General features: G+C 42.2%; 1 protein-coding gene across 6 annotated transcripts in view; it reads right to left on the bottom strand.

Annotated features, from left to right (window-relative positions):
• ATXN1 (ataxin 1) overlaps positions 1 to 24,271 on the bottom strand; it is a 462,258-nt gene that overhangs the window by 203,961 nt on the left and 234,026 nt on the right. For 5 of the 6 annotated variants that reach the window (XM_031935685.1, XM_031935684.1, XM_023209805.3 and 2 more), the window contains one exon: positions 18,039 to 18,099. The exons of the other annotated variant lie outside the window; for it this stretch is intronic. The gene's annotated coding sequence lies outside the window, so the exon portion shown is untranslated. The remainder of the gene's footprint in view (positions 1 to 18,038; positions 18,100 to 24,271) is intronic. 6 annotated transcript variants of the gene reach the window in all.

Raw genomic sequence — 24,271 nt, 5'->3', positions numbered from 1 at the left:
TGACGTGCCTCCTGCACCAACATCCATCCAGCTCTCTGACCTTCTTATGAGGCTCAGGAGTCTTCCTGGGGGAAAGAGCTGCAACACCTGCTATTCTCCTTTGCATGGTTGGTTCAGGCTCTAGAAAACAGCAAGAGCCCACCTCCTCCTGCAATCAGCAGTAGCTCTACTTCTGTTCTCCAACTGGGATCGTGGCTACTGCTTTCTACTTCTCAGCAGCTAATTACACACGCCCTCCGAGGAACCTAGGCCACTGAGTGAGGGGCCCAAACTCAGCCGGACACAATCCCCGCTTATCCCTCTCAGCTGTGGTCAGCTGGACACCTAGGCACACATGGGGAAGCCACTCAGTCCTTGCCTGAAAGAAGACAACATATCGGCAGCCCAAATCTCAACCTTCTTGACTAATAGGCATGCTTACCATGTGTTGAATTTAACCAGCCAGCAGCAAACCGTCAGACTTCCTGTTACTCAGAAATAAGTAAACAGTATGAAAAAGGTCCCTTATTAGGTGGGCTCAGGGTGCTGGTATCAGGACTATTTTTGCGTACTCTATCATTAGGTCAGGCTGACATCCCAAACCTTAAAAAGTTAATAAGGGAAAGAACGCATAAACGCATATAAGCTTTATATGGAAGGTTAAGTGCACTGGCAGCCTACTAAAATAGAACGTTAAATACAGCAATGAGATTTTGAAATTTCCCCTTGCAATAAAAAAGAAGGGGCCTTAATAGGAACACAAGCCAGGCTTGCTGGAAAAGCAGTCTTTGTTCCTTAAAACAACCTGCAATAGACTACTTCTGGAGGACTTAAATTTCCGGAAATATTGTACCATCACTGACCCGTGTACCTGGTTATGAGGCTCTCACACCAATAGCACTCTCAGGGAGAATCGACAGTTTAAAGAAAGCAAATCAGGGTCTCAGTAATAAGATGACTGAGAACATAAACTATTATGGATCTATCTTTTAAACACTTAAGTAATTTTAGTGTTGCTTCACTTGCCAGAGTAAATGAGTTATAAAAACCTCTGCTTTCTCATAAAAGCCTCCACATACCCAAGGAATGGTGAATGACATTACAATAAGCAGCACGTGTCCCATTTCCTCCCATAAGGAATAATCCTCTTTCTGTGATTCTCCTTTTCACTTCATCTGGAGGGCAGTGTCTTCCCTCCTAGAAGAGAGGCCCAGGCTGAGAGCATCATGGTTTTGGCAGGGAACTCAGAAAATCTTGGCATCAGGGCTTACTATAAGCTGAGTTAAACAGGAATGGAAGATCATTGGAATCCCTGGAAAAATAGAAAATATTTCTAGGGTAGCACAGAAGTTTGGCCTTTTCGCTGGTGATTTGTTTCCATTTGTTCACATGTTGTGACTCATCATTTGGGTGACATGGAGCAGGCAGCATCATTTCAAGCTCATCATTTTATTAAGCAATGAGTCAAACAAAGAAAGTGGTTTAAGGGAAATGGTCATTTTCTAATGACTTTTCTCTAGTATGAGTTTATTTAATAGTTTTACATAAGCAAAGCTGATGTCTCCTCTGACCTCCCCCTTTTAAAATTTCCAGAAAATAAGACATTCTGATGGAGATCAGGCCACAAGACAGTAGTTCAGAAAAGGGTAATTTTTGTTTTAATTTTTTCTCCTCACTCCCTATTTAATGGTGGCCAGGATATTGAAATTCTCTGGAAAACACAGAACCCATTTACATGATGAATTCAATAATATATTATAATGTCTTATTCAGAAGTGTTAGGAGAATTGATGAGTTAATGTCGGTAAATCACTTTGCAATTCTCAGGTCAAAGATGTGAAATGAACATTATCATTATTTGTTTCAGTGGAGGCTCAATGGCGAAATGTGGTCTAGTGGGCCTAATTAGGAAACAAAAGCTTATAACTTTGCAGCAAGAGGGGAAAACATTTTTTCAGTACTTCCTTTTACCTATTTCTCTTCTGTGCTAAGGGAGTAAAGGGCATGTCAATGATTATTGATAACATCATTCAACTCCATGTAATTAGTTGACACTAGTGAAATAAACCAAAGGATGTAGGGATGTATGTATAGACGGATGGATGAATGGACAGATGGACGGATGGACAGACAAATGGCCGGTGACCAAAATATATATACTCCTCCGTGTTATATATTAAGGCTGCTTTTTTAGAACACTGTCCTTCTTACCCAAATTATCACTGTAGAAGCAGATCATCATGCTTTAAGCCTTAGAATATGATGGATTTCAATTACTACATCATATTTGTGAGATTTTTGGTTAGGAACTTTTAATATGAATTTGTCCAATTTTTTCAGTAACGCAAAACTTTTTGGTTTAATTTAATCTGTTGCTATTCCTACCCTTGCTGGCCAAACTCATAAAATAAAGATTTTCTAATATATGGTATTTAGAAATTCTCTACACTATAGAAGGTGTTTGAAGTTAATGAATAAATAAATGGATAAACAGATGGGTAAAAGGCATCACCCAACCACAGCACTGCAACGTCCAAAGGAACCCTGAAAGGTTCCTCATGCCTCTAGGAAAGACTGACCTTTGAAAATGCCAGACGAGCATTTTTCTTAGCAAACATTTATGAGCAATGGGCTCAATCACTATGTTAGTGTTTAAGGGCTTTTACTATCTAGAAGCTTCTTCTTTTACTAAAGTCTCCAAAGTCAAATTTATAATTGTTATGTATGCCTGAATAAACGGTAAGGTAATATGAGGTAGTTTTTCTCCAGAGAGCCCTCAGAAAAGCCTAAGTACCTCTAATTTTTGAGTTCTTATGAAGTTTATCATTTTATTTATTGGTCTCTTAAATAAAGTAGTCTTTATGGAAGAATATTACCTTAAAACTACCTTGATAAATGCCAGTTTGGCATGTTTATATGTTTATAACAGCCACCTAACAGAACTGTTTTTCCTTTTGGTTTTTAATGGAAGAAAACAAATTTGACTAGTAATTATTCTTGGAAGTATGACTTTCCTAGTTGCAAGCACTGGATGTCACTATAAATAAAAAAGCATTTTAAAGATTACTTTTTAAAGCAACACAGTAAGTGGTTAAGTTGCAGAGTTCATGAAAATACACTCACAGGAAGAATGAAGAAAAACATCTCTTAATAATATAGTTTAGGATATTGTTACAATAATGGTCCCCACAGTACGATGCCTTCCTGAAGCCATGCTCACATTAACTGTGGGCTTGGCTATATGTCTTGTTTTGGCCAATGGGTCTTAACAAACGTAACCAATGAATACAGGAATGGGCACTTGCGGCTTAGGATGAAATTTCTGGTAACAGCATCAAATACAGACTAGATGAACGTCAAGATGATGTGCTTTGAAGAATGGTATTACATGACCTGCAAAGTAGTTCAAAAGATGAGGAAGATACTGATATAGTAGATAAAAGTTGTAAGTAAAATTATTTCATATAATATGAAAGTGTAAGAAAGCAATATGTCTAAATTAATGTATATATTATTTCAAATGTCTTTGAGATTAAATAATTTAAGTACAAATCTGATGGTTTAATAGAAATCTCTAAATCCTTAAATGCTTACAGTCAAACTGGTCAAAAAATTCATTGAAAGGATAAAGGATGGCATAAATGTGAATTTCTATGGTATAATGCAGGCCCAGACTTCTTGAGCTGCAGGCCCGAAGACTCAACTGTCTATCTGAAATATCCCCTAAAAAAATGTCTCAAACCTCCGACCTATTAGGATGGCTACTATCAAAAAATATTTTTTAACCAACAAATAACAACTGTTGGTGAGGATATGGAGAAACTGGAACTCTTGTGCACTGTTGGTAGAAATGCAAAGTGGTGCAGCCACTGTGGAAAACGATACAGCAGTTCCTACAAAAATTAAAAATAGAATTGCCATGTGATCCAGCAATTCCATTTCTGGGTATATACCCAAAGGAACTGAAAGGAGAACCTCAAATCTGTACACCCACATTCATAGCAGCATTATTCACAGTAACCAAAAGGCGGAAACAACCCAAGTGTTTACGGACAGATGAATGAACAGACAAAATGTGATATATACAAGAGCGGAATATTCATCAGCCTTAAAAAAGGAAATTCTGACACATGTCACACCATGGATGACCTTGAGGACATTGTGCTAAACAAAAAGTCACAAAAGGACAAACCCTGTGTGATTCTACTGATAGGAGGTCCCTAGAGTAGTCAAATTCATAGAGACAGAAAGTAGGATGGTGATTCCCAGGGGGGAGGGGGATGGGGAATGGGGGATTTATGGTTTACTGGGTATAGAATTTTGCAAGATGCAAACAGCTGAGACTGGATGTGCAATAATGAGAACATACTGGATACCATCAAGCTGTATCTTGAACTCAGCTACCTCTCTCTGATGTCACTGCCACCATTCAAGCCCAAACCACTATCATTTTCTATCATGTCAACTACAGGTTTCTTACCTGGCCTCCCTGTTTTTCTTGCCATCCTTTTAATGTCAGACAGTAAAAGGTGTCATGAAAATAGCAAGGCAGGGTAAGAAGACTGGCATACTATGTTAGGGAGGATGGACAAGGAAGGCCTTTTGGAGGTGACATTTGTGCATTCATTCAGGTCATTTTTCCATTCAAAAGTATTCGATAGCTCTTTCTGACTGTCCTATTTATGGTAATTCTGTAACCATTCAGGACTGAAACCCTGACAGCCCCTGGACACCTTCTGATCCTTCTCTCTCTGTATCGTGTCTATTCTCTATTTTCCCCATTGCTAAGAGTAAGCATGCTATCTGTCCTATGTATTACTCCTTCTCTTGGAATGGGCTGTCACTCCCCACTCCCGTCTATCCTACATACACATGCCAGATGAATCTTTCTAAACTGCAGTTTCAATCTTCTTTCTCGTTTCAAAATCTCTTGTTGCTGGTTCCTCTTTGCTTCCTGAATTAAGTCCAGAGTTTCCATCCCAGACTGTCTGACAGTCTACAATATGGCTTCCACTTACCTTCCCAACTGTTATCTCCCACTTTTCCCCATCACAGGCATACGGGCAGCCCCTAGTTCCCAGAATGTACTCTTCACTTTCCAGAATCTGTGTCTCTGGTCTCAATGGCCCTCACACACCTCCCCCCGATCCCTGTTGCAAACTAAAATCCAATTCCCAAATCACCTTCTCTGTGGAAACCGGCCTGATTTTCCCAATCAGAAGTGATCACTTCTATCTTTAACCCTCTGAAGCATGTTTTACTTTTATACACAGTTTATCGCCTTCTGTCTTATGCCGTATTTATTTGTATACTTTTCCTAGTTCCTTTTCAGATCATAGGATTTTTGAAAATCAAATATGGCTCCTGTCTTCTGCATCACCTAGCAACTTGTTCCTCGAAGTGTGGTCCTGGGACCAGCAGCATCTCAGGCCTCATCTCTGACCGACAGGATCAGAACCTGCATTTTAACAGTATTCCCAGTGGATTCCAACCCACTTGATCAGCCTCACAGCAGCCACTCATCTCATACTTGACTGGTTGAACTGACTAGGAAAACAAAGTATGAGAAAACAAACATAACTTACATAACTCATTCAAAGATTACTGTGAGTGAATAACGCTTTAACTATAAAAAACTAGGGCCAGCCACAGTGACTCACACCTAGCACTGTGGGAAGCTGAGGTGGGAGAATCACTTGAGTCCAGGAGTTCGCGACCAGCCAGAGAAACATAGTGAAACCCCATCTCTACCAAAAATACAAAAATTAGCTGGTCATGGTGGCGCACACCTGTAGTCCCAAGCTACTTGGGAGGCTGAGGTGGGAGGACTGCTTGAGCCCCAGGAGGTCAAGGCTGCAATGAGCTGTGAGTGCACCACTGCACTCCAGCCTGGGTGACAGAGTGAGACCCTGTCTCAATAAATAAATAAATAAATAAATAGAAATAAAAATACAGTAAAGGTATATAGAAAGCAGAAGTTTAATTTTACCAACCTTCTGAGGGAGGAAAACAAATGTCACCTTGGCCAACCAAACAGATCTGGGAAGATTTTGTCTTTTTATAAAGCTTGTCTATTTATGGGCGGGAAGTCAGCAGAAAAACTGCTTGCCAATAGTACACTTCTCCCACTTTAATGAAATCAGTTGGCTGTGAAAATATGTGCATCAAAGTTTTAAAGAGTTTTCTGTCACATCCAGTAGACTTATAATACAGATTGCTACAGATGGAAGATTTATCCTCATTTGATGTAGCAACAGCACTACGTTCTTTGAACTGTAACAAAGCTTTTGATTTTTTTTTTTCCCCACGTGGTAGACGAATCTTAGTAAGAAAATACAGACTTGATATGACACATACTCAACTACTGTAAAGTGGGTGCTTAATTTCGTTAGGGATAGGAAGGGTGGAAGCTGGGGAAAGTCCTGCTTAGAGGGCACCTCGCTGGCCACTAGAGGGCATTAACATGTGAATACAATCATCCTGATTTCCAGGATTCAAACAGTAGACACCACGCATGGGAATTAATGGGGCTACTGCTTCACTCTTCCTTTCCCCTTATAAATGGCCAGACAGCTGACAACTGCAAAGATGTGGAAGTATATCTAAACCCTTTTTATGTTTTAACACAATAGACGTTTAAGGGAATAAACTTGAGCCACGCTAGCTGCAGGACTAGGATTGACATACATTTCCTTCAGGGTGCCCAATTTCCATTCTTCAGAAGTCCACAACCTTCTGAATAGCTTTGGTCTTTTCTCCCTCAGAATCAGCCTAGCAGCAAGTTCGAAACCTCCAAAAACTTCTCACACTTGTACTCCTAGCACTTTGGGAAGCCAAGGTGAGAGGATTGCCTGAGCCCAGGAATTCAAGACCAGCCATGTCTCCAAAACTTCCAAAACCTTCTCCAGCCTGCTTGCTAAAAATTCAAGTTGATAATCTATCCACTGCAAAAGGATATTTCCTTCAGGAAGCAGGAGGAAGATAAGCGAGACTGGGGAAGACTGAAGACGACAGTCCTCAGTCCTGAGGAGAATGAGCAGGAAGTGACTGATGGTCAGTCCCAGGCCACCGCCCTGCCTTAGTGGGTGTCTTTGCCATGAGGTGGCCTTCCAGGTAGCTTGGCTTGCTTCTGCACCTAAGCTTATACTGGCAAGACTCTAACCTCGCCTCTACAGCCCCCATCTTTCTCCTCAAACGGTCTCCCTAATCTTTGTACATACTCATGGGTTTAATTACCAGGCAGGATGCCCTGAGGCAGCCAGGTGTTAGTTGGCAAGAGAACACACAAAGGCCTCCCCTCCATTCAACATCAGGGCGATAAAGATATCATTACCCTCAAAGCCAGCTCCTCAGAAGTTCTGCCACCACGGCAGATATGAAAGGCTTTACCACATAGTTTTCATACACAGTTCTTCTTCCTCAGAAAGCACCATTTGTTTGAGTATCCGTAAATAACTCCTACAGAAGACACAATTTGCTCTAATGTTTTGGAGCTATGGAATTTATTACGATCACAGAACCAGGAAATAGCTGAATGTGAAAACAGGAACATCTCAAATCACCCCTCAGCTCTAATAAGAGCAGGGTATTTCCAATTAAAAGCCAAGTCATTGCTGTGTTTACTGCTCTCTCTCAATGAGGGGCCGCACTCCCAGGACAGTGTCAGCATACTTAGCATTTCAAATACTGAATAAAAACAACAGCATCTCCAAGTTCTAAGCATTTATAAAAGGTATTCTCTCTAAAGTTAAAGACAACTTTAGAATGCAGGCCCTTTTATTTTCTCCCAATCGTTGAAAAGTGAAGAGAAATAGAATGGGCTGAACAAAATATATAGCAGGCTCTGTGGTCTGCTTTTTCTAAAAGTTCTGCCCACAGATTTTCAGACACCAACAGCAACAAACAGTCATTCCCTTCCTCCCGCAAGTGAGGGTGACAGCCAATGCCAGGAGCTACAGCAACAGAAGAATATACATTAAAAGAGAGACAGGAGAGTGGCTTAGACCCTCTGCCTGCCATCACCATCACCTCCTAACCAGAAATGACAACAAGCAGCACTTTCTAGGAATTTGTTAGTGGCTGTGATCACGTGTCCTTCTTGCACTCACATTTCTCTTTTGACCAAATATTATTTAGTAAGATGTGGCTGAGTGACCCCTGGGAATCACCATTGAAACGGAAGGCTTTCTAAGTAAAATATCTGTTCAGTATCTGTTCTTGTGCAAAGCATATTTCAAAAGTTCAGTCAACAGCTAGGAAAATGTTTGGGGCACTCAGAATCCCTTCTACACCTTCTATGTGTATGCATTTTTCAGCTCCTGAGTTGAGAAGACATATTAAAAACCCAGCAACATGTTTATATTCATTAAACAGCAAATGTCCTTTCAAACAAAATCCAACAGGGCAGAGATTACTGTTTGTGCTAATGGAAAGTGATCAAAAGCCCCAAGATTCTTTGGTTAGCTGACTCTAAAGCCTGTTCCTGCTTGAGTTTCTACACAAAGGACATCAAAAGAATATAGATATCACTAGAGATTCTAAATGTTTAAAGTCTCCAGGACTAGCAAGAAAATATGCTTGAAACTATAGGAAACAGGGAACAGAACAGTACTGTTGACTTCCACCTTTTCCCTGCAACACAATACGTTACAATCTATAAATAGCTTAGCCTGTCTGTTTAAATATGCACCTCCCCCGGAAAAGGTAGCGGCTTCCAATCATCTTGCTATTTGCAAGGAATCTTACTCACAAATCAATCTAACAGGCCACGGTGATATTACGGGGATGTAAAAGGGATTGAAATGATCAAGAGCACCATGTGTCTTCCAAGTCAAGTGGGGTCCTATGCCTTGCTGGTTTGAAGAAGTGGGAGAACCTTCATCAAGAGCAGCAACTCAGGTGTCTATCCACTAGAGTAAGCAGGAGGTTCTGACCAGCAAGGGTAGCCTAGGGCGTGGGAGGGAGGGAGACAGTGACTTCAAAGCTTTCCTGTTCTGTCACACTTCCTGCACCTCTGCCCAGAGGTGGCTGCTCCACAGACCCAAGCAGAAAGCAGACAAGAAAGGCAGGATATCAGGAATTCTCTTCTCTCCCAGCAGCATCTTTCCAGTTCTAGCCTAAATGCAGGGAAAAAAGATTTGGGGCTGGGGCACCCCTGAATCCCAGGGAGATCAGGAGCTCACTGATTCCTTGGAGCTGAAGAGTCGCTGTGCGCAAGCTGCACACGGCCGTGGCTTCTCTCATTAGCCTCTCTTCTACCACTAGAGCCTGGCAGCTATGAAAAGTGACATGACAAGCCAGCCCCAGAAAGCAAAATGGGAATGCAATACATTCCTCCTCTTGCCCATCAAACAGTCTTCTTCCTCCTTTCTCCCAAATCAAAACTGACTCCCTCTCGTTGGATCACAAAGACCAAGAACGTAATGTGCAGTGGCCTTGTGGAGTTAAAAAAAAAAAGACTGTCAGCTTGCAAGAATTTTACCAACCGGCAAGACATTACCCCCTCATATCCCAGAGCCATAGGGAGGCTGCGTCTGACAGCGAGGCACACCAGCAGGAGAGAGACGGTTCTCATGGGTGGATGGTGAGCCCTCTCTTATCAACAGCTAGACTGGCAACCACATATTCCGTTTTACTTTCTTGCCCACATTTAAACCATTTTATCTCCACTAGAGGGCCAGGACGGAGATGAAATTTCAGCCTGGCAGTTTTGCTGCTGATTTAAGATTTGATCCTAAACCTTGGGGAGGGAGGACTGGAAGGAAGGGACATGGGGTTACGGCAACTCAGATACTCACAGTGGGCAGATCTGGGTCCCAGGCGATCCCTGGGTTCTGCCACAGGCTATCTCATGGGATGACACTGTTATTAAAATAATATCCACAGCACTTTGGGAGACCAAGGCGGGCAGACCATGAGGTCAAGAGATTGAGACCAGCCTGGCCAACATGGTGAAACTCCATCTCTACTAAAAATACAAAATATTACCCAGGCGTGGTGGTGGGAGCCTGTAATCCCAGCTACTTGGGAGGCTGTGGCAGGAGAATCACTTGAACTCAGGAGGCAGAGGTTGCAGTGAGCCAAGATTGTGGCACTGCACTCCAACCTGGCGACAGAGTGAGGCACCGTCTCAAAATGATAATAATAATAATAATAATAATAGTAATAATAATAATAGTAACAACAACAATATCCACAAAGTACAACACAGGACACTTTTAGTAGCCACCTGGGCTCAAAAATTGGGCTATCTCTAATTCCATTCCTTTCCTTGTTTCTTTTTTTTTTTTTTTGAGACGGGGTCTCCCTCTGTCCCCCAGGCTGGAGTGCAGTGGTGCAATCTCAGCTCACTGCAAGCTCCGCCTCCCAGGTTCATGCCATTCTCCTGCCTCAGCCTCCTGAGTAGCTGGGACTACAGGCGCCCACCACCGTGCCCGGCTAATTTTTTGTATTTTTAGTAGAGACGGGGTTTCACTGTGGTCTCGATCTCCTTACCTTGTGATCCACCCACCTCAGCCTCCCAAAGTGCTGGGATTACAGGCGTGAGCCACCGCGCCCGGCCTCCTTGTTTCTTATATCCAAACAGTTGCTCAGTTTGTTCAACTCTTTCTTTGTAGTGTTCCCCACGTCTGTCCCTTTATAACACACCCATGGTAGTTCTCAAAACCTTATCTCCTTACACCTGCAACTGCCTTCCCTCTGGGACCCCAGTCTCTGTTTTCTCCACCATCTCACGGGCTATGGACACAGCTATAAAGCTCATCTCACTAAAACATGGTTGGTCACATCCCTAACTTGTTAAAAAATCTCCAGTGACTGCCAACCCCCAGTTCAGGACCCCTCCCCACAGCACTGCCCATTTCCACAGTGACCACTCCTCCCTCCCCACCACCACCACCCACAAACCACACACCAACGACAAGCACCATATTCTGGGAATCTGTCAGTGGCTGGGACTCGATCCTCCTGGCAGGCAGGTTTCTCTTCACCATATAATACACACGCAGCGAATGTGGTTGACGGGTCCTCATTCTTTGGTCTGACACATGTGGTGTGACCCTATCTCCCTGTCCAAGGCAGTCTCCCTCTTCCTCTCTATAAGTTTTCCATTCTCCACATTGAGTCCCACATGGAGCTTCCCACTTACTTTACATGTTCGGTTGCTGTGTTTTGCTCAGCATATGTGTGGCCCCTGTCTGGAAGCCCCTCTTCATTGATCTGGAGCTGAATTGTGGTCTGTTCACCAGGACCCCAGATGAAAGATGAAAGCATGAGAGAAGTGGATGCAGGAGGGGGATGGTATAAGGTGGTCCGTACACCTGGGATGAAATCATGGGAGCATCCCAGACAGGTTAACTTTGCCTTAATAAAGCTTCTTAATTTTTAGCAAGCATAATGATCTCCATTTCATTCAGGAGGAACAAGGTTAGAAAGACAAGATGGGACCAGATAACTCGTGAACTGTGAGTTGAGCTGTAGACTGTTAGGCAGTGATGTGTCTAAGACAAGGCCAACGTCTGGTAGGCCAGGGCTTTAATATAAGTTTAGCCACCCGCTAAATTGAGTTTATTTTGCCCGTGTCCTTGTGATTGTCCAATCACCATAGCTAATTAATGTTAACTATGTTTTATTTTTATTAATGCTCTTTCAATGTTAGTAAATATTTTTGAGCCAGATCTGATTGTTCCAAGCCTGGGCTTCGGGGGCTGCCAGGTATATTACTGCTTCAACACTATCAGGAGCGAGTCACAATGCATTCTTATGTTCATCCATTCTTTTACCCTACACATTCATCGAGCATTTACCGTGTGCTGTGTGAGAGGACTGGGATGATGTGAGTTATATAAAAGGCTAAAAGTCATGCTTAGGACATAGCAGGTGACAAGTGTCCCTTCTAGGCCAAAGCTTTGAAGCATTTAATTGCTGGTGCAATTTTCCAATTTTTCTCTCTTCCAGTGTTCATGAAAGAGGCCCCGAGACGGCTGGATAAAAAGATCAAAGCAGACTGCATCATGGAGTTATGCATGGAGGACAGTTGTCCTGGAGAGATATCGCATCCACAGCGGTCACTGCATGAATGAGAAATAAACTTTTATTTTGCTAAGCTACTGAAAGTTTAGGGTTGATCGTTTCTGCAACAAAAGCTTATCCTCTCCTGACTCATATAATAGCTTTTATTTTCTCTATTATTACCATTTGGTAATGAATCATGTCTAACAATGCCTCATGATAGGCTTTATATTTACTGCCCTCAGTATCTTCTAATTGCCTTAATGTCACATTTACTCACTCCTTGCCACTTAATGAGACAGGAGCCTCTTGAAGACAGTGACCTTGGCTTGTACTTTCAGGGCTTACCTTTTCACCCTCCAACTCACATTTTCCTTCCTCCCTCACCATTTTCCCAAAACTTGAGTTGTGAGTCTTACAAGCAGTAGCTGTTTAACTCATAACTGATGACTTGGTATTTTCCCACTAGGAAATAATTCCCAATATGTAATGACAATTATCCATTTGCATTAACCAATACCACTATGGAGGCATGGATAATCAGGAATTCAGTGCAATGGCTACAAGAAGGCATTAGCTATTCATCTGTGACTTTATTTTAGCCATGACCTTGATTGTATGTCAACCATGGCTCATCATTTTTACTTATTTGTGTTGACCCTAATGTGTTTAGGTCTACTTAATGATTTTGGTCTGGGCTTCTAAAATTCTCATTCAGTCATTTGTTTATTCACACAAATACAGTAGCACAGAATAAAAGCTATGGAGTCAGGCTAGCTGTGAGACTGTGGGCCAGCCACATGACCTCTTTATGTCCCCAGTTTCCTTACCCACAAAATGAGAGTTTAAAATGTATCTTGTAAGGTTGTTGTGAGAATTATACAAGTTAATATACGCAAGACACATAAAAGTTATTTTAAATTTTAAGATAAAGCAGTACTGGGCATGTTGTAAGTGCTTAGAATGCTAATATTATCATCTACTGAGCACTTACTACGTGGCAGATATTAGAGCAACAAGAAGGATTAACAGGTTCCCCAGTTCTTCAGGCATTTGCAATCTAGTAAGGGCAATAGATATGTAAACAAGTAAGTGAAGTATTACAGAGCCAGAGAGAGAGAGAACACAAGTACATACAAACACATATGCACAAAAGGACACAGGTATGTAGGTGCACACACATGCACACAAAGATGCACATGTGCACGCTCACCTACATGAGAGCACACACATGTACACATGCCAACTACTGCCAACTGATGAGCCACATACAGAACAACAAGAGACCACAATCACTGAACTAGCTCCTACAGGCTTGCCAGACAAGACAGGGCACCAGGGATTTCCAGGTAATTAAAGAGTGTGAGCAGAGGCATCAAACAACATCTATGCGTTTATTCATTCAACAAATGTTGATCAAATGCCTCCTGTGTGCTTGACACAGTTTTAAATACTGAGATACATGCAGTCCATGAGACTGACAAGGCTTTTGCTTTCACTGAGCTAACATTCTAATAGAGGAGACTAACAATAAACCCGCAGTCGGATGCAGAAGCCCAAGCGCCATAAAGAAAACACAACAGGTAAGAAGGCTTGAGTGAGCTGGGGGCGGGTAGGCCTGATGGTGTGCAGGGAACAGAAATATGGTCAGAGCAGGAAGGAAACACCACACCCCACCCCAGCTTTCTATGGGGGAGGATTTCCCTTACACCCTCTGACCTCTTGCTCCAACCTTTTCTTCCTCAAGGGTGTAGAATGAGTAACCCGGCTGGCGCTAAAGCCAACACGGTCTATGCCCCTCTCCTTGGATAGGGTTAATCTATAAAATTTTGAGCAGGGTTAGCAGGGATTTGGGCCTCTTCACACAGACAGGTGCCTGTAGACTCAAAACTTTCCTGCAGGTGGCCTGCGACCAAGCTAGACTGGGGAACAGGCAGGTGGCAAGTTAGCACATTGCCCTCAGTCACACAGCAGCATTCTGGCCCCCGTCTGCCTCAATACTCTTGTCTTATTTCTCAGTGGGCTCGGAACTTGGGATGGGAAGAGAACTCTTGTAAGATAAAAGTTTTCATAAGATAAAAACCTTCCCTCCCCTAAACAGACCTCAAAACCAAATTAGGAATCACTATCCTTATCTATGAAACCTAATCTATCTGTCATTTTAATGGAAAAAATCCCTCCTATCTCTTACTTAATAGTTCAAAAAAATTGCTAGACTGAGAAGTCTCGTCCCAAAGACAAATTCAATACAGTGAATATCGGGAGTGAGGTGAGAAAAAGGATTATTTTGGTGCCAATATAAAACCCAGGGGTATATGCTATGGTCAGTAGCCACAAAGAGGAAGATGAGGAAATGTGAAGCCTTTAGATATTCTTACCTTGTGACTTTATATCTACATTAAAAAGAAAACCACATTAGGAAAATAATTTCTTGAGTTTATCTTTTCTTTGAAGAACTGAACAACATTTTCAATATATTTACACACTTGCCTCAGAATTTCCTTGGGAGATAGGGTGAGAATACAACGTTGTCATGAACAAATATTAATGTCATGGTTACTATCCACAGAGCTCAGTTGTGAGCATTAGAGAATTTTTTTTAAGAAGATGAAGAAGAAGATACATGGTTCCTATCCTTGAAGGGCTTAGTCTCTGCCTAGAAAACCACTCAGGCCCCCAAAGCAATGTATATCAAAAAAGGAAATATAAGAGCAATGTCAAATGGATGGTAAAGATTTTTTAAAATGCTTCAAGAGTTCAGAGGGAAAAAAGCATCTGTTGAAACTAAGAGTTCTTACAATGCTTTCATTAAGGATTGTATAGTTGAGAAAACATCACAGAAATGTGAAAGCCCCAACTGCACATCAGTAGAGAAACTGCAATTAGAAATTGCCTCTCTGGTCCAAGCTCCCAGAAGATGAGAAATGGGTATTGCCTTTCTTTGTGCAGTCCTACTGGGCCTGGCATTGCAGGCTCCACTGGTAGGTGTCTCCTCAATCTGCAGTTTATTAAATGAGCACTCTGTTTCCCTGGATTTCACATTGCTCCATGTCGCTACTCACACATTTCAGCCAGGAGCAGCTGACCATGATGCATGGGAAGTATCCTCCCCACCAGGCCATTCTGACAGAGCCGCTGTGCCACAGGGAGGATGAAAAGCACAGACTCTCCACCTCCTTTCAATTGCTAAGGCAGGCAGGTGCTGCCAACCCTGCTGACCCATTCAGAGGCCTGCAGAACGTTCCTACAGGCATTGCCTTCTCTCTCATCAAGTCCCAAGATGGACCGGGACAGGAGGCAAGTGTTAATAGCAGAAGTAGATAGTAACAATTACGAAAACCACATTCTCCGCATATCACAGGCCCCAGGAGGGGAAAGGCAAGAGTGGATAAGGTGGGAAATAAAAGAGGGTATCAGGGCTGCCCTCATCCTGCCCAGGATACACTGGCTGTCACAGTCATTGTATGTTTTCTGGCAGCACAGTCATGTTGCTATGGAACCAATGCATGTCATTGCCACCTGGCCTCTAGCAAATAAAATCACAGTGCTGGCAAGAGTATTTCCCTGGATTTCCCTTAAAGAGATACCATTGATGGTGACTGCTGTTTGAGCTTAGAAACAACAGCAGCATTGTTCCCAAGACCCAGCCCCGTTGCATACTATGAAACTGAACCCAGGGACTCATGTTTTACAAGGTGTATGTGCATGCGGGGGCCAGCTTCTGAGCTTCTTTTTAGGAAAAAAAAAAATACTCATGGCTTCTATCTGTGTTTAGTTTTTTTCTTATTTAGTAAAAGCAAACGGCTTGCAATATTTTGGATAATAATTTGATGCCCTCTTCAATGTTGACATCAAACATGACCCCAGAAGGAAACCAAAGTAGCCACAAGTGGTCTACATGGGTTCAGACGGTCCTTCTTTCATTCCTTCACTATTTCGTGCCTCAGATCCTTCTCTACCAGTTTGTTCTTTACCCAAGGAATCCTATGATGTAGGCATGGAAATGGACATTTCTTCACTTTCTCAAGGCCCTTAATTGCCCCCTTCTTTTAGTCTAATTAATCTCTTGACTCTAAAGAGACCTTTACGTTCCCCAGACAGCAATAGGTGTCAGTGACCCACACGGTATTGTGGTGAGCTCTGAGAATAAACCTTTTGGGCTTTTCTCAGATAAGACAGGAAAGGTTTCCTTCATACTTCTAATGAATGCTAACTCATGTAGACCCAGCTCTGTGGACAGGAGAGATCAATATTAGGGTAATTCAGCAGATGATCCCTCACAAATCAGCAATCTATGTTCTATATTCCATTCAGTATGTTGGTAGAAACCAATTATGTCTGTATCTACACAAGGAGATGATCAAGTTCCACAATAATGACTCTAATTAGGAAAGAAGACAAAGTGATTAAGTTGACAAGTTGGATAAAATAATAAACACAAGCTCTTAATGCCACCCTTTGACCACTCCCTAGGTGAGATGAAATGTTTTGGAAATAAGCGCACTTAGTTCACCAACCTAAATGAACACAATTCGAAGCCAGATTTAACCTAGGATGTCTTAAAAAAAAAAAAAATACACAATGAAGTCTACCTTCTGGGATTCTAACTGAGAATCATGTTCTTAACTTCTCTCCATCTTATCGCACAATTGCGCTCTTATGTAAAAACCAACATAACTTTAAAAAAATGAAAAAACGGGGCCGGGCGCAGTGGCTCACGCCTATAATCCCAGCACTTTGGGAGGCTGAGGCAGGCAGATCACGAAGTCAGGAGATTGAGACCATCCTAGGTAACACTGTGAAACCCTGTCTCTACTAAAAATACAAAAAATTAGCCGGGCATGGTGGCGGGCGCCTGTAGTCCCAGCTACTCGGGAGGCTGAGGCAGGAGAATGGCCTGAACCCAGGAGGCGGAGCTTGCAGTGAGCCAAAATCGCACCACTGTACTCCAGCCTGGGTGACAGAGAGAGACTCTGTCTCAAATAAATAAAATAAAAGAAAAGAATAAATGTTTCTCAAAAGTCTCTATGACAGTAGGTCAAATTTGTACTTCAGTATAGGAACCCTGATAGGCATTCTTCTGCAGGTGCAGACAACCGCGAGTCATGTGTGTGGGTCGGCAGCTGGACTGCACGCACCTGCAGGTGTACTGTGACTTCTAGCTGCAAAGCAGATGTACCACCAAGTCTCAGCATGTGACAACGTGGCATTGCAGATGCAGTGGTTTGGAAAGGGCGCAAAGGAAAATAAGCTTTCTCAGATGACGTCCATAACAGAAGTGTTCTGGGTACGCTCACTCTGCCAACCCCTTTACTTAGTAGCCAACTATGATTATGAGAAAGTCAAATAGTCTACCAGCATCAATCTTGACCCTTGCCTTAGGGGTGATCATTATTAGATTACCAAGACCACTTTAAGTTGAACTACCTATAATTCTACAGCCTCATAAAGAATCTGCAGATTCCAAAACCAGTCTTGTGCAGGACAAACATCACGCAGCTAGGAGCCGAACATACCTGTGTCATAATCCCAGCTCTGCTACTCTCCATGAAGCCCCACAAAGGTGATGTGAAGCCTTTGGGCCTCAGCTGCCTCATCTGTACATAGGGCCTTTGACAGACAAGCTCTCAGGTCTCATCTGGGGCTCACATCCTATTATTCTTGGTCATGGAATTCAAGAGACATCACAGTCACTTGAAGAAATTGGATGGTTCCCCCTTGCCCACAGCTGTATTTCTGTGCACCAGTTGCTGAGGGAAAGAAACTTCTTCTCTGCGAGCTGGACAAGGCAATAGCAACGATGATGACCTCGCAAGAGGCAAAGCATGTGAACACCAAAAAGAAATGGCAGAAAAAATCTACAAGGGAAACCATCCTCTCCAAAGGACTCAGTGATGAGGAGAGTCGAAGAACAGGAAAAATACCTTGGTTCCAAGCACGAGAAAACTAGAGAATGCATGCTGTCACACACTTTTTCTTGGCGCATCATAGTAATTGGATAACATTTTGATGTGGGTAAAAATACAGGAAAGATTCAAAGGATCACTCACCCTATGAAAACAGCAGCTCGATTTCTTTTCACGAAGAAAATGGTCTAATTTCTTTGGAAAACTAGAAGAGAAAAAGAGATTTTTTAAAAAAATGTATAACTCCATTTTCTAAATCAGTCCAAATGAGCAGGCCTAGAGGTGATAAGAAATTCCAGCCCCTAGCACTTTGGCCTTTATCAGGTGCACAGTAAATGTCTGAAGAACAATAGATGCGTGATTATTTGGCTGACTATACGAAGTTTAAAAGCAGAGCTTTGAACAATCAATACGCAGAAACCAATCACAGGCATGATTCATGTATCATGAGATGTATGGTCCTTGTGACAAAGAGTCCATATTGTGGTGCCCAAGAAATCAAATTTTTAGGCGCGTTTTTTAAAAATGTCACGTCCTCCATGCCCACCATGATGCTTACTGAAGAAGCCTTTTTTGTATTTTTTTAAAGTAATGTTTCTGTAGAGATGTTGTCCAGGCTGGTCTTGAACTCCTGGCCTCAAGCGCTCCTTCCACCTTGGCCTCCCAAAGTGTTGGGATTACAGGTTTGAGCCACTGTACCCAGCCTTGTTTCGTTTTCTGGGATAGGGTCTTGCTTTGTCACCCAGGTTTGTCATAGATCTATGCCCATTTTATAGTTGGAAACCCTGAGGCCCAGGGGACTGAGCCACTTGCTCACGTGTGTACGGTTGTGAGTGGCAGAGTTGAGCTGAGACCCTGGGATCCTCCCTCCAAAGTGCCCCTCATGGGGGAATTCAGTGACCGTGGATGGGGGTGCCATCATAGCTCACTGCAGCCTCAAACTCCTAGACTCAAACTCCTGCCTTAGCCCCCAAGTAGCTGGGACTACAGGCATGTGCCACCACATCTGGATTAAAATGTTGTGTTTTTTATTTGCAGAGATGGAATCTTGCTACATTGCCCAGGCTGTGAAGAAGTCTTAGTAAATAACCAAAGTACCCCATTCCTGCACTTTGCTCTTTCCCGAAATGGTATACCCACAGCTTCACTCCCCGCAGTGATTTGTATGTAATTAGGCTCATATGGGAATGTGGACTTGGCAGAGGGGCGCTGGAGGCCACATATCAGGCTGACTAAGTAATCCCGTGAGGAAGTCACGGTGTCTGAGATACTGACGGGTCAAACAAAGTGTGGGAAAGAACAGAGATGATGTGAATGTTGGACAGAGGAAGCCTGAAAGACAAAGAGAGATAAGGGAGTGACGGCAACAGACTGTTTAATCTACACCACACAAGGAACTAAGTTCAAGATCCAACTCAACAATAATTTCCAGAAACTATTTTAAAGACGCCTTTGCAGGTTTAAGAGAGGCTGTGAGGCAAAGCTATTCCAGCTCCTGATCTTCTGTGGGCAAGTTGCACAGGATTCCAGAACCTTCGAGATTCATTCTATGCGCTGTGGAAGGCCACAGCTTTCCCGCCCTTTTCCTCAGAGGACGTGGGCTGCATGTGGCCACCAAGGCAGGATAGAGCTTCTTCAGGATGGCCCACCAGCCTGCAGGAAGATTCCCAGACTCAGTTTCTCAGAATCTAAAGGGCACTCCTCCAAGTCCCACAGAGCAGTCCACAAGTATTTAACATGACACTGACTATGCAGTCAGACTATCCTAGGCTAGGCGGGGCTGCAAAGACAAAGGTTAGGCTCCAATTGAAAAAACTGCCAGAAAACCATGCAAACATTGAAAAACGGTAGATACTGACAAAATCTCTGAGTATCTTCTTTGTTTTAAAGCAACACTTTATAATCCACTCACACGCATTGGCCTTTTAATCCTAACAACAGACGAGATGTCTACAGTACGAATTCTTGAGACCATAAAGATAGATTTCAAAGTCAGACCTCAGTCTGAGCCTCAGCTCAGTCACAGAGGAGCTGTGTGGTTCCAGTCACTTAAACTCTCTGAACCCTTTCCTCATTTATATAATGGCAATAACAATACTGACTTCATAGAATGTTTCTAGTTTTTAGTGTGGCATTTGGTACGCAGAAGAGATTGAATAAAACAAAAAGGCATTACCAGCATTTGGCATAACATGTTCATATATCTGTAACAATGGAGGAAAGACACAGGAGAGACTTTGGTGACTTAATAATTCTCCAGAATGTGACTGGGCGTGGTGGCTCACTCCTGTTAATCCCAGCACTTTGAGAGGCTAAGTGGGGTAGATCACCTGAGGTCAGGAGTTTGAGACCAACCTGGCCACTATGGTAAAACTCTGTCTCTACTAAAAATACAAAATTAGCTGGGCATGGTGGCATGCACCTGAACTCCCAGCTACTTGGGAGGCTGAGGCAGGAAAATTGCTTGAACTTGGGAGGCGGAAGTTGCAGTGAGCCAAGATCATGCCATTGCACTCCAGCCTGGGCAACAAGAGCAAAACAAACAAACAAAAAACAACAAAAAATTTACCAGAATGTGAGTACCTGCACCATATTCCCTTTTTCCTCACCCCTCACAAGTAGATGAGACAAGTAGCCACAAGATCCAGAAATCCTACTGCTGGGTATATACTCAAAAGAAAGGAAATCAGTATATTGAGGACAAGTCTGCACTTCCTGTTTGTTGCAGCACTGTTTACAACATCTAAGATTTGGAAGCAATATAAATGTCTACCAACAGATGAATGGATAAAGAAAGTGTGGTATATACACACAATGGAATATTATTCAGCCATAAAAAAGAATGAGATTTAGTCATTTGTAACAACATGGATGGAACGAGATCATTATGTTAAGTGAAAAAAGCCAGGTACAGAAAGACAAACTTAGCATGTTCTCACTTATTTGTGGGATCTAAAAATCAAACCTACTGAACTCATGGACACAGAGAGTAGGAGGATGGCTACCAAAGGCTGGGAAGGGTAGTAGGGTGTTGGAGCGGAGGTAGGGATGGTTAATGGGCACAAAAAAAGTAGTTAGAATAAATAAGATCTACTATTTGATAACACAACAGGGTGACTGTAGTCAATAATAACTGTACATTTTTAAATAAAGAGTATAACTGGAGTGTTTGCAATGTAATGGATAAATGCTTGGCGGGATGGACACTCTATTCTTCATGATGTGTTTATTTTACATGTCTGTATCAAAACACCTCATGTACCCCATACATATACACACCTACTATGTACCCGCAAAAATTTTTTAAATTAAAAAAAAATTACAGAACTATGCAGTCAAAAAAAGTGGATGAGACAAATGAGAACAAAATAAAACTGTTTACTGTATAATAATTAGATAAATAGAAAAACTCAAGTAATACAAATCCACAGAAGTCCCACTAATAATCACTATTAACATTCTGGTTATATGACCCCAGACTCTTTCCTATGCCCAAGTATACAGAGTATATTGTACATACACATCTAGAAATAAATCTACATATATACATACAATCTATTTATAACATACTATGATAGTATTCATAGTGTTTTGCTGTCTGATTTTTTTTACTTATTAATTATATTGAAAACCTCTTTTAACATCAATAGATGCATCAACATCGTAATTTTTGAGGACTGCAAGAGTACTGCATTGAAGGAATGAACCAATAAATATTTATTTGTTGAATTTACAGAGTCTACCAAAGTGTCCCAAGTTTATAAGAAATGACTACATATTGTGGTAGCATGTGGTTCTTTTTCTTCTACATTTTTCAAGATTGAGAAAGGCAGGCTGAATAAATATAAAAAGCCTTAACAGCAAAAAATTGTTTTGGTTTGAGTGGGTGTAGCGTAGAAGAACACAAACTAACACACATACCACAGGGAATAGAATCACACAGTAGAATATTCAGTAGGTGGCCGGGTGCGGAGGCTCACACCTGTAATCCCAGCACTTTGGGAGGTCAAGGCGGGTGGATCACCTGAGGTCAGGAGTTCAAGACCATCCTGGCCAACGTGGTGAAACCCCGTCCTTACCAAAAATACAAAAATTAGCTGGGCATGTTGGCAGATGCTTGTAATCCCAGCCACTCGGGAGGCTGAGGCAGGAGAATCGCTTGAACCCAGGAGGTGGAAGTTGCAGCGAGTCGAGAGTGCACCACTGCACTCCAGCCTGGGCAACAAGAGTGAAACTTCGTCTCAAAAAAAAAAGAATATTCAGTGGGTGTCCAACATACCGAAAAAGGACTCAACTTTAAAGACTCGGGATAAAGGGTGAATAGGGATGGCTAGATCAAGTATTAAATCATTAAGTCTGAAGTCTAGCAAATATCCTTGTTTTTGGCTCCAATCATGGTAGAGTTACTTAATGATACAGAGAAAAAGTTAACTGAAAACTGTATGATCTTGAGTGATCCTAGAAATTAAATCACTATCTGAAGGTGAAAACCTGAAAAAAAAAAAAATCAGGACTTACCATATTTCTTTAGAAGGTATCAAAAATTAAAAGGTTCATTCGGTGTTAATATTTCTAACCCAAGTTCCTTCTCAAAGAGAATGGTTGGTTTGCTAAAAATATATGTGATAGGATTTGCTGAAGTCACATGACACACCCTTGCCCTCAATTAAGGGTGCTATACCTCCCCCAGCAACTAGTGACATTCCAGGGAAATCCCACTCTTTAGGGGAGCCTGGGGAAGTGAGTGTATCCCGCAATGGGCAGAGTGTGTGGAAATCATGTCTCCAGTCATGAAGACACGAATGCAGTTAACCTTTTCTGAGTATCCAACACTGCTCCATGACTCAGGCAGCAGATAGGGCTGGCAGAGAACAGCAGAGGGAGAAAGAACACACAGCAGCAGCAAAGAAATGCCATAGGAGATAGATACTGGCTGCAAAATCCTGGCGAGATGAAAGGTGGAGATGCAAAGTAGAGCCACACAGAGTCTGATCTGTGAAACTAGGGTCCATAACCAATGGTAGGTGACAGTGCCTTACAACAAATGCTCCCTAAATGCTTCAACCCTGGTCCAACTGACGCAATTTTTAAGGGGAGTGGTAATTTGTGGTGGGGGTCATGCTCTTAGAAAAAACATGTCTATTACATGTTGACCATGTGAAATAGAATCAATGTTAGGAAACAAGAACACAGACGTTAAATGTCAGCACTGGATGGAGTCAGAGAGAGCATTTCTTAGACAATTCACTCTAGTCACTTACAATATCATGGAATATGAACCGAGCTACTTTTAACAAATCTCTTTTCATGGTACAATTCAGAAGCTGGTGAGATGTTTCTAGATCTAACAATGAACTTCTTATAAGGACAGAGTTTTTGCTTTGCCCAACTCTCTTGTAGTCACCGCTTTTCCATGAGTGAGCATTAGATGGTCAGGCTGTGTTGTATGCTACATAATGGCTTTTTTACACCATCAAGACTAAATCTTGATGGGCGTGGTGGCTCATGCCTGTAATCCCAGCACTTTCAGTGGCCGAGGCAGGAAGATCACTTGATGTCAGGAGTTCAAGATAAGCCTGGGCAACATGGCAAAACCCCGTCTCTACTAAAAATATAAAAATTAGCCAGGTAACATGCCTGTAATCCTAGCTACTCAGGAGGCTGAGGCAGGAGAATCTCTTGAACCCGTGAGGTGGAGGTTGCAGTGAGCTGAGATCGCACCACTGCACTCCAACCTGGGCAACAGAGTGAGACTCCATCTCAAAAAAAAAAAAAAAAAAAAAAGACTAAATCATACATTGCTTCCAAAGGTAGCTCCATATCCTTTGAAGGTATATATGCGAGGGTCCATAACATATCCTGTATTCCAGATCTAGCCATAAAACCATGTGGTTTAGATTCTAACATCCAAATCGAATTGTGTGTCTGGTAAAAATGACTTGCCCAGTAAAACTGTGCTGATACTATATGTTCCACAGTTACGTTATCATTATATTTTCAGACTGACTGACTTTTGGAAATGTTGTCTTGTGATTGTATTGTATCATCCTGAGTAAGCATTAAATTTCCTTAATATTTGCCACAACCATCTGCTAAGTGGCTAATTTGTATGAACACATTTTTATCTATTATCTCTAATTCTGACAAAAAATCTCTGTAAAATAGGTTTTATTAGCCTCATTGCACAGATGAGGAAAATAAGGCTCAAGAAAAGTAACCTAACCAAGGTCACCAGTAAGTGACAAAGCTAGGTTTGTCTGGGTTTCACGGCCAAAGAGAAAAGATGAGCTCCCTGACAACATGCATGAGAGATTAAAGTCTCGATACGTAAGCATTCTGACAAATAAAAAATAAGCACTTACGGCCGGGCACCGTGG

The sequence above is a fragment of the Piliocolobus tephrosceles genome, chromosome 5 (assembly GCF_002776525.5).
Source record: "Piliocolobus tephrosceles isolate RC106 chromosome 5, ASM277652v3, whole genome shotgun sequence".
NCBI lineage: Eukaryota > Metazoa > Chordata > Mammalia > Primates > Cercopithecidae > Piliocolobus > Piliocolobus tephrosceles.
This window is presented reverse-complemented; position numbering and strand designations above follow the sequence as displayed.